The sequence below is a fragment of the Carassius auratus genome, unplaced genomic scaffold (genome assembly GCF_003368295.1).
Source record: "Carassius auratus strain Wakin unplaced genomic scaffold, ASM336829v1 scaf_tig00035538, whole genome shotgun sequence".
Taxonomy (NCBI): Eukaryota; Metazoa; Chordata; class Actinopteri; order Cypriniformes; family Cyprinidae; genus Carassius; species Carassius auratus.
The window spans coordinates 23,545-35,267 of record NW_020526239.1 but is presented as its reverse complement, the minus strand read 5'-3'; the positions used below and the strand labels follow the sequence as shown (position 1 = coordinate 35,267).

Here is an 11,723-nt window from a genome sequence, read left to right as displayed (position 1 = left end):
CGCTTTTCAGAACGATGAGCTTTGTAAAAATCAATGCGTTTCAGAAGTCGGGGCATAGAGGAGAAACAATGAAGTACAGTATGTGGAAAATAATATTTTTCTATTTATTTTTACCTTAAACAGCATAAATACATTTCATTACAACAAATACACAAATTAATGTTCATTTTAGCAACATCATATGACCCCTTGTCTTCACATAATGGTGGCCAAAATATTTTTTTTTAAGGATTTGCAAGAACTCACTCACCAAAGCTGCACTTATTTGATCAAAAATACAGTAAAAAAAACTGAATATTGTGAAATATTATAGTTTAAAATAACTTTTCTATTTTAATATATTTTAAAATGTTATTTATTTCTGTGTTCTGCATCATAACTCCAGTCTTCAGTGCAACATGATCATAAAAATATGTAAATTTGCTGCTCAGTTATTACTGATGCTCTGTTCTTAATGGTTTTTATTATTATCAACACCAAGTTTGAGGTCATTGAGGGCAATTACCTTTTGTTCTCAAATGTGTCTAAATCAGTATGAATGGCAATAAATTTTCAGTGAATACGACTTAAAGGCAGTCTGTGTCTTACAGCTATCAAATGAGTTCAGTAGATCTGCAAATTTAGAACAAAAGCATATGGGACATTTTATTTAGTGCTTATTCCATAGGGAGAGAGAGAGAGAGAGAGAGAGAGAAAAAGACAAAAAAAAATTTTTTTGAAATGACATTAGGTTAAGAAATTGACAGAAATTAACTTTTTTGTGAACTAAATTATTTTTTATCTAAGAACTTTATGGAAACAACAAACACAAAGCTGTAAACATCTCCAATAATCCAAAAGTGTAATATGAACACACTTCATTCAAGCTTTGTAATGTGAAGCTAAACAAATTAAAAATATATAATCCATGTGTGGGTCTGTATATACATGTTTAGTACAAAATACTAATAAAAAAAAAAGCTTCTCCTTAAAAGGAAATTACGATGTTGAGGAGTGGCTTGATAGGTTTTTGTGGACCGTTTCAGATGTTCAGTTTCTTATCCACAGTCTCGATTTAGACTCATCTCATTCGTGCCTGGGCTCTGTGTAAGTTCACCTCTTTACTCTATTTCTATATTTAGATTGAGCTGTTTGCATAGAGGTAATTGGAGTATAAACCATGCAAAAGCATGATAATATTATAATGTATTGTGTTTTTAATCTGAATAATAAAATAAATTTACTATTAGCTTGCAGAGATGCCTATGTTTTTTTAAGTAATACTTTCCAGAAAAGATGACTGGCTTTTCCAGGTCTGTTTTATATACAAAAACTATTAAAGCAATCTTAAGCATAGATTTTATTTACATAATTTATTCAAGTGCCCTTTTCTGTTTCTGATTTTTAGTTTCTCATCCAGTGTCTTCGGTTTAAATTCATCTCATCCGTGCCTGGGCTCTGTGTAAGTTCACCTCTTTACTCTGTTCCTATATTTAGATCATTCAGAGAGAGGCAATTGGAGTATACTACAAAAGCATGATGATATTATTATGTGTAGTGTTTTATTTATTTTTTTTTTATAAAAAATTAGCTTGAAGAATATTTATAAGAGACACTTCTCAGAAAAGATGATTGGCTTTTCCAGGTGTGTTTTTATAAACAAATATTATTAAAGCAATCTTAAGCATAGATTTTATTCAAGTCCCTGTTTCTAGATTCAGATATGTCATTTTATTTAAATAGGACTGTCATGGTATTTAGTTAATGAATGTTCAGGCTCCGCTTTGAGTTTGGATTGTCATAATTGATCAAAGCACTAAGGTATATAGTTTTGTTATATTAGGGGTGTGCCGGTATGAGTGTCGGTACTGTACAGTTCATATTGCAAAATATAATTTGCAATGCACTTGCCAGAGGGATCTTATCATTATCATTAACGTTAGCTGGTATGTTCCCTTGACAACGAAGCACGGTGTCTGTCAGCATATTCGATTATGGACACAGGCATAAAAAAAAAAAAAATTACATTAAAAAAAGTTATATACATATACATATATTATATATATAGCATATTTAAGAAAACTTTTTAAAATATAAAATGTATGTTTATTTGCAACAGTTATGCTAACAACAATAAAAATACATTTATGACATTAAAACAGCGCTATCTGCTGACGGAAACTGCTGCGGTGTCACGTGAACATGCCAGCTGAAGATAATAGGCGCATTCGAGTTGAAGCAGCGCTGCACAGAATGATCACTGTATGACATCAAAGTACCGCGAGAGCGATTCGAATGCGTTGGATCAGTGTGCTCTCTTACCGCTCTCGCGGTACTTTGATGTCATGCAGTGATCATTTTGGGCAGCGCTGCTTCAAGTCGAACGCGCTTATATAATAGAGAAAATTACCTTGCTCCCTCTGCCAAGTGCATTCTAAACGACTACATAATGGCACGCACGTGCCCTGCTCACTCCAAGTCCCCATTCCAAGGGGATAGGGGCGATCACTTCCATTTGGAATTTACCCAGTGAACCGATACTCGTACCAGCACACACACACACACACACACACACACACACAGCCTATATACGGTGCACAGCATAAATGAGTACACCCCTTCTTAAACTTAATAAATTCAGCAATTACTCTTTACTTAGAAGACATGTTAGGGTTCTTTGGAAATATGGGGTGAATTACAGACGTTTTTTTTTTCATTTCGGGAAGGGGACGCCATTTGTAGGGAGGCTCCAAACGAAAATGAACCGCTGAATCCCTTCTCGAAGTCCGTTAGCGAAGGAACATGCGATGGTCATTTCACACAGATATCCGTTTGTGATCATGTGATCTGCAGTTAGGAAATCTTGCGATGCATTTAAAAGCAAAGTTGGGGTTGATTTCGAGTTCACATACAAAGTATATAAAATAGACTAATTAAATTTGTCTATTTTAATGTAAGACAAAATATTTTTCGTCAATGATAGAAATATGATGTAAGAAGGTAGTGCAAGCAAGTTTATTTGGAAAAAGTTTAAAAGTAAATAAGACATAAATTGACAATATTCAAATAAAAAAATATTTATTTGCAACAACTGATGGAGGGCTGAATGTTGCAGGGGCAGAATAGTCAAGGTAACACTTGGTCAGTCATTCCCTTCGCCAAGGGAGTTTATATAATGACAAACGCTTTTATGAGACAGCAATGCCAAAGAACACACATCAAGGGCTCAGCCTTTCAGAGGGGGGAGGATAGGCTATAGGGATGCTCATTTCCTTTTACAATTCTTTTGGAAAATTTTGCTGCAAATATGACTACATCCTTCTGAAAGTTACTAAAAAAATGTATAAGTAAATGTATTGAAACAAAAATGTTAAAGACATGTAATTTCCTGCCAAATAAAAGTGTTAGTCCACTGAATCAAACTCAAACTTAATGCTGGCAGCAGTGGAAGCACTTAGGAAAGATTTGCCGGGTGACTTAGCATAAAAGAGGACAATGGTACAAGAGGAATACCATATAGTTGTTTTAAGTGTGAAAATATAGCAGAAGTGGCACCGACATTCCAAAAAATAAATAAACAAATAAATAAATTGTTATAAGGCTTCATAAACAATCAGGTCTTCACTTTAAGTTTTTATTTAGTGATGGGTGAAATTTTCTAAAATAAGAGCATAATAAATAAAATGCTTGTCTAAGAGCTGACAAAAGCTATGAAAAGAATGACACATTATCTCACGGAGTATGACGCAGCCTGCAGAAGTACAGTATGAAGGTAAAACAGTAGCAAAACTCGAGAGCTTGTTGATCTGAATGTGAGAACTTGTCATATTAACATTAGTATTTGTAAGTTAACATTTTTACTCACAGCTCTGATGTGAAAAGCTGAATTTTCACACACTGACAATGATCAAAACACCTGTGTTTTGAATTGGAAAATTAATAGTTACAAATGTGTAGAATGATATTCACATAAAGAAAATGACGGACACAAATGTTTACGACATATTTACTTTTGCACTTTACTTCAGTTCAGTGCCAAGTCGGCACTTAAAACCTCTCACATCTGACAGTACAAGTTCAAATCCTAGCTCTCTGACTTTTGCTACTCCTTTTGCAGTATTGCTGTTGCAAAACTCACTTTGCGCACTTAGATGTGAGAGAGCAGTATGGAAGCAGATTAGTCTCAAATATAAATAACGCAAAAAACACAATTCACACATGCGTAGACAATTCCACATGCATGAAACCTAATTATACGTACACACAAAAAAATTCACGTGTGAAAAAAAAAAAATCTATTCACAAAAAGCAATTCATATGCACAAAATAAAATTATATATTTATAAAATACATTTCTCAAATGCAAAACACCAATTTGTAGATATACAACTGTGCACAAAAACCTTTGAATGTTTAAAATGTACGAGTGTCTGAATGTACAAATCGTCATTTACTACGAATCCACTCGGATTTGTGTGTGTGTGTTTTTGAGACTTTCCTGGCAGAGCTCTCTTTCCACGTGGGTCTATCAGATGTGAGCATTCAACCATTCAACCAATCATATCATAAGCCACTGGATTTGTAATGAAGTTACAAACGATCCACATCATTAAAGAGAATAAGCTCAGAAATATATAAAATAAGTAAAAACTAGGATCAATCTGAAACTTTTCAAGTGCGACAATAAAATTAGCCTACACACGATCCACAACATAATTAAGTTGCAAAGAGCATAGGCTCAAACATAAAATAAAATGAAAGAGGATGCATCTGGAAGTTTTCGAGTGCAGTGCAAAAGTCTCTCAGCCTGCAGCGAGAGAGAGATTTCCTCAAGATTTTTTATTTGCTCATTTTCTTTCTCTATTCTCTTCATCTCTGTTGCCTCCAAATCCTCACTCTCTCTTGGCCCCTCTCCTCCTGACTAACAACTTTATCATAAGATGTCCAACTTGACAGTTTCTCTGATTTCAAGCATATTTATAATATATAATATATAATATACGAGTTGGCACGCATATAAGCCTGCAGTACATAAAAGAAGAACAGTGCGTTGAACACAGCATCCATCTTCTACGTTTCCATCGAAAACTAATAAATTGTAGGTTTTTTTTGTTTAAAATAAAAGCGATTACAAAGGAAATGTTTACTGTTCATGTTTTTTTATTGTATGGAAAAATCCCATTAAAAAAAAGCAGACCGCCATTACTTTTTTCCTCTCGCGCACCACACTTTGGGAATCCCTGAACTAAACGATCATAAAGTCGCTGAAGAATATACTGCTTTAGATATTCCTAAATTATAAGAAGAGAAAGATGCATTTCAATGTACAGACATATATTTACAAATTAAACAACTTTTCTAAATATCTGATGTTGTTTATCTTGATCGAACTACATTGCTTCAACGTAGTGGTTAACAATGGCTAGGCTACATGTTTTAAAATGTATTACTGTAAGAAAGTACACACTGACCTAACAGACATCAATTTATAAAACAAGATTATTTAGAATTATAATTTCACAACTCTCCAAATTTTACTTTTGTCTTTATCCTGATTGTAGTTTAATTTATAATTACTTTAACTGTCCTGTTACAACTTTTTTTTAAAACTAGTTTTCTAACTAGTCTTGATTGAATGTGTAAACGATAAAATGTGTAAACTCAGACTTTTATGAAATAAACTAAACTCTTACCCGTGCATCCCGCCATGCTGGATTACTGAGGTAAAGGCTTAATTTCCGTTCGAATTAATCCATATTGCGCAAAAGGTGCGCAGAATCGTGCTCCTTGAATGCACTATCAGTGGCTTATGATATGATTGGTTGAACGGTAAGCTCGCATCTGATTGGCTAAAAAGTACGACAGACCCACGTGGGAAGAGAGCTCTGCCAGGAAAGTCTCAAAAACACACACACACAAATCTGAGTGGATTCATAGTAAATGACATAGACAGTAAAAGAAATGGACACAGCGACCCCATTGGAACTCAATTGAGACAAGTGAAGCCCATTTTTAGCGTTTTTTAGCACTTCCGTTTCTGACGCGCAGACTCAAACGAAGCTTGACGACGTCAGCAACCTGTCTCACAGATGTAAATCTTCTAAGTGGCTGTGCGTGCAAACTGCCATCGTTAATCTTGCAGAGATGGCGAGCTTGAGCGGGGAGTTCTTTGTAGTGAGTGAGCAGGAGTAAGTATTCTGATTAATTATTTTGAATAGTATTTTAAAATGTAATGCCAGTACGCCATATTAAGTTAATTGCCTGCGAGCTTCTCCACCTGTCTGTACGGTAATGCGACAGAGAGCCGAGTGGTTATGACGCAATCGTTAGCCTATTTTTTTACAAAAACTGTTTATACGGGGCCATAATGTAACATAGAAGGTAATGGAGCCCTTTATACATTGTCGTGTATCTTTAGAAATAAATAATGGACAAACGGAGTCTTTAAATGCCTCAGATGTAAAGTTATTCACTGTCAAAGTGACGCCAAAATTAAAGGGATTCAATGGGAATGCTAACGCAAGTGAAGTTCTGCTAAAAGATCGCAGCCCCCAACTTCCGGTCGAGTTCCTTGCCCCCTGGTAAATGACGATTTGTACATTCAGACACTCGTACATTTTAAATATTCAAAAGTTTTTGTGCACAGTTGTATATCTACAAATTGTTTTTTGCATTTGTGAAATGTATTTTATAAATATATAATTTTATTTTGCGCTTATGAATTGCTTTTTGTGAATATATATATATTTTCACGCACATGAATTTTTTTGTGTGTACGTGAATTAGGTTTCATGCATATGAAATTGTCTACGCACGAGTGAATCATATTATTTGCGTGAATTATATTTGAGACTAATCTGCTTCTATAGAGCAGAGCCGGGGGCGAGGCTTTGGTGCGAATGAAGACATTTTATTGGTCGATGCCAGGCCAGTGTACAACGCCAGCCATCATGACTTGCCAAGAAAGAAATTTGTGTTTTATGCATATGTATCAGTTATTTGTAAAACATTTCATACTATTTTACTTAATATGCTTAGCCTTTACAGGATTTTAAGACACTGCATTCATCTTGTCATTCAGGTATTATCTGGTAGACAAATAATGCAACATCTTTCCTGTCTATATCCATGTACTGTATACAGTAAACTCGCTGTACCACAGCAGCTGAGAAACAGTTGTGACATGCTTTGATCTCACCACCACTCGGTCACATGCTTCATGGAGCTATCAATCATTTTACACAAATCACGCTGTCATTATGTTTGAATGGGATTAATCAGGACAGACAGCAGTTTCACTATGTTTGCAGCTATTTCTAGTAATTATTAGCACATAAAGTGCATTGATTGTGCATTGATAAGCTGACTAATGCTTTACGATAGCATTTTATTTTGGGCGATGAAACAACATTATGTTCTCATACTCCTTGGCAGTCAAATGTGATCAAACACCTTAAGTGTAACTTTTAATCAATAAAATAACTGTTCCACATTTTAGATAATTTCTGTTTAGTTAATCTGAAGAGATTTTGGTACTAAATAATATGGGCAATAATTATGGTCCATGAATTACAATTCAAAATATAACATTTTCTAATATGCTTATTATTTATATTACAATGAGTGTAGTATTTAGGGTTAAAATAGAGAAAATGTATTTAAATTCCAGTGCAAAGAGACAAATTAGAGGCATTCGGTGGCCACAAAGATAATATTCATATGTAATGCCATTGTTTAACCACTAGATGGTCTTATGGATGTTTAATAAATAGCCTACATATATTTAGCTCTACTTTAGTTGCTCAAAACAGTTTTCCTGGTCATAACTGCTTATTTTTTAGGTTTTGCTCTTTAATGTACATCTATACATTAACAAACACTAGATTTTTATAAGTTAGATTTTTTAAATGTTGCATATAAAACGGTTCCTTACTGACAAGCAAATTAGGAATTTAACCCAATGAAGAAGTTTAAATTCTTTTTACATTTTTTTAACATTTAAATGATAAAAACAACAGAGTTATGTCACAACTCTGGTACAGTGATATGCAGTGGGATATACATTTGAAATATGTTGTATTATTTGTGTACCATATAATACCTGAATGACAAGATGAATGCAGTCTTAAAATCCTGTCAAAGCTAAGGATATTCAGTGAAAATAGCTTGCAGTGTTTTACAAATAACTGATACATGAAAAAATATATATTTATTTCTTGCAGTGATGGGTGTTTTGATCATTGTGTGTGCAAATTGAAAGATTTAGCATTTCACATCAGAGCCGTGAGTGTACTTACAAATACAAGTATTAATATGACTAGTTCTCACATTCAGATCAACAACCTCTCGAGTTTAGCTACATGCATGCTTGTTGTCACCACTAGAATTACCTACTATAGGAAAGCAAAATAAACCAGTCCCTTCAGGATTAAGCTAAATCAATCAAACTCCGCAATTTTCACAAAAGCTCACAGATTTTCAAAGAAAGGTTGTTTCTCAGTTCCAAAAATTTTAATTAACAGTCTTGCGTTCACATCATAAAGACAAATCACCAATATTCACCATGGATTTAACATTAAAACTACTGGAACAACTTGTGGCAGAAATGATGAGCCTGTGGCTAAATGTACATCTTGCATATGTAAATGCAGACATCAAATAGACATCTCCGAGATGTAAATGTGCGATTTGGGTGCTTTACTGTCAGATGCTGGTGTCACCCTCTGTAAAACTTAATGGCATAGTGCTGGTTTTCCTCAAACATTAGTCTGGAGCCCTATAATGTTTCTCGAAGTCAGAAAAGTTATAACAGTGTTAGATGAATGTTGTCTGTGGTATATTTTCACTGCAAAAAAAAATACTAAATGCCACCAATATTACTGCAAATTTTGAGAAAAGCAGCAGCAAAATCAGTAATTTTAGGCCACAAATAACAGAAAAAGGTTATATGAAATCCTGGAGGGACTGATAAACTGATTTAACCTCTTCCAATGCTCACATTTACACAATAGAGACTTCTGTGAATCCATACTCTGGTCTCAGGAGACCAAGCCAATCATTTCAGATCCAAAAGAATCAGAAATATTGCTAGAGGTGTACAGTGAGAAGTTCTTGGTAGCCACAGTGACATTCAGTGGTAGTAAAGCTTTTAGGGATGAATGAGTGCTGAAGGTGTGAGGGAGTTGTGCTTTGTCAACACTTGCATTCACACACTACTGTGTGATGTAATACAAAAACTTGAAACAGAAGATGCTACCCTCCCCTTATTCCCTGCATTATTGGGCAATTTTTTTTAGCATGACATTAAAGACATTCATTCTCCCAAGGTTAAAATCCTTCAGTGGACATTTATTTCACCCAATCTCAATGCTCTTGTGCAGCTGTGGGGGATTCTGTTGAGTTGAGATAAGCAAAACTCCTCATTAAAGATCAGAGCATTTAAGGAGGTCGTCCAGGAGTTAAACAGGACAGATGTGAAAATTTGTCATGAAGTTGTGAACATGAACACTCAGTGCCAAGAAGCGTCAGAGCAGTGTTCTTCTGGAGTACATACTAAGTACTAGAATATTATTATTTTCTGAATTAAATATAGGGTGTACTCATTAATGTAATCCTTAATTTAAACAAAATGGGCTTATTTACTTATTTTACAGAAAATATTGGCATACATTTTTATTTCATATATTTAAAAAAAAAAATATTTCGCCATCTTTCCATGAATTATATTAGTGATCTTTATAAAATACATTTCAGTCATGAAATCTCTCTGAACATTTTAGTATGGTAATAGTTATGACAATGTGGTCACACTTTATTTTAGGGTCCAATTCTCACTATTAACTAACCATTAACTATGACCTTTGCCTCAATTAATTCGTTATTTGCTGCTTATTAATAGTTTATAAGGTAGTTGTTAAGTTTAGGGTATTGGGTAGGATTATGGATGTCATGCATTTTAGGTACTTTATAAGCACTAATAAACAGCCAATATGTTAATAATACACATGCTAATAAGCAACTAGTTATTAGTGTGAACTGCACCCTATACTAAAGTGTTACCGACAATGTTAATGCATTTGATCTTGGTGGAACAGATCTCGGCTGAGTTTCCCAAAGGCATCGTAAGTCTAAGAAGTTTGTAAAAACGATTGTACAAATGATCTTAATATCACAGTCTGTTTCCCAAAAGCTTCGTAACTCAAGTAGCACTTGAAAATCATCGTAGATCTACGAGTGCTCTGGAGTAATCTCAAAGCCATAAATGCATCTTAAAAAGACAGATTTATGCAGTCACCTGCAGGACAATCAGCAGATTACACCTTTAACTTGATTCAAGTGCAATGTGATTATAATATAAGGATTTGGTTGTGCTTTATTGTACACTTTATGACTTGTTTTCTTTCTTTATTTTTTATTAATTTATAAATTAATAAATTAAAAAGGGCAGTAAAAAAAATAGAAATACACATTTAAATTAAATTACTAAAAAGCAACAAGAACAACAACGTCATTTTACGATCGTTTGTTATTATTTCACGTGCGTTTCCTCACATGCGTCATATGATGCTTTTTTAAAGATCATAATTTTGTGTATTTGGTGTAACAGAATATGCTGACATTCTTTACTCATTATTATTTTTGAAATACTGTACATTATTGTAGGTCCTCTATGCCCCGCCTCTCTCAAACGATCCTTTCCATAATCAAAAGCTTCATCTTTCAAAATAAATGTAAAGACTATACAGACTATAAGAAATAATGTCCTTATTTTTACCATCAGTTCAAGCCTGAAAGAGGAACAGAGTCACATGACAGACACAGTGATGAAGCTTGTATCTGTTTGCAGAACACAAGCCCCAGACGGTTAAGACAGCTGACTCCACTGTGTGACCCTCTCTCTCTCTCACACACACACACACACACACACACACGCTCACACACACTGTGCAAAACTCTGCATTTGAACAGTCAATAGCAAATATACTTAAAGTAGCTGATTCAGAAGCGCCATATTGTCGTAGCAAAGTCAGAATGACTTCCTCTCCTAGGTTCACCAAACGGTTGTCTATCAAATGCGTTGCAGTTCTGTTGTAAGTACTGTAATCTTAAGATTCCTAAATGCATTTACTGTTCTTTTGGAAGGCCAAGTGCTTTTGCTTTCGCCTAGATACACACAGCGTCTCCGTGACACGACTGCTTCAAAACTAACTGAGGTTACTGAAACCACGACTACTTTCTTTGCGTGAACATTTGGGCAGCATTATGCAAATATTCCTACATCTTGATGTAGACGTGTGGGGGCGTGTTTGAATGAGCCATTTTAGTGAGGTGTGGCAAAGTCTTAACTTTGATAAAGAGATACATCTCTTTGGTTTTGAGACTTTGCATCTTTGCATCTTCAGGAATCTTATCTATGCACAATCACCTTGTAACACTCCAAAGAGAAGGGAAACTTGAAACCCCTTTAATGCAATTGCACATAACCGTGCTTTAAATTTTACTTAAGAGTTGCAATCCATTTCTCAAGTGCTTAAATGTCACCTTATACTGTAGAATGGCTTAACTGTAGTATGCACTTGTTTCAGCCAAGTATGGTAACCCATACTCAGAATTCGTGCTCTGAATGTAACCCATGCAAAGTGCACACACACAGCAGTGAACACACATAAACCTTGAACACACATCCAGAGCAGTGGGCAGCCATTTATGCTGCAGCACCCGGGGAGCAGTTGGGGGTTTGGTGC

General features: G+C 34.8%; 1 protein-coding gene across 1 annotated transcript in view; it reads left to right on the top strand.

The window, feature by feature from the left end:
- Positions 1-1,024: 1,024 nt before the first annotated feature.
- The window catches only part of LOC113082024 (collagen alpha-3(VI) chain-like), a gene marked incomplete at its 3' end in the record, with an annotated part of 33,118 nt that continues 22,419 nt past the window's right edge, over positions 1,025-11,723 (top strand). Inside the window, exons 1-2 of the mRNA XM_026253938.1 lie at positions 1,025-1,086; positions 1,388-1,441. The remainder of the gene's footprint in view (positions 1,087-1,387; positions 1,442-11,723) is intronic.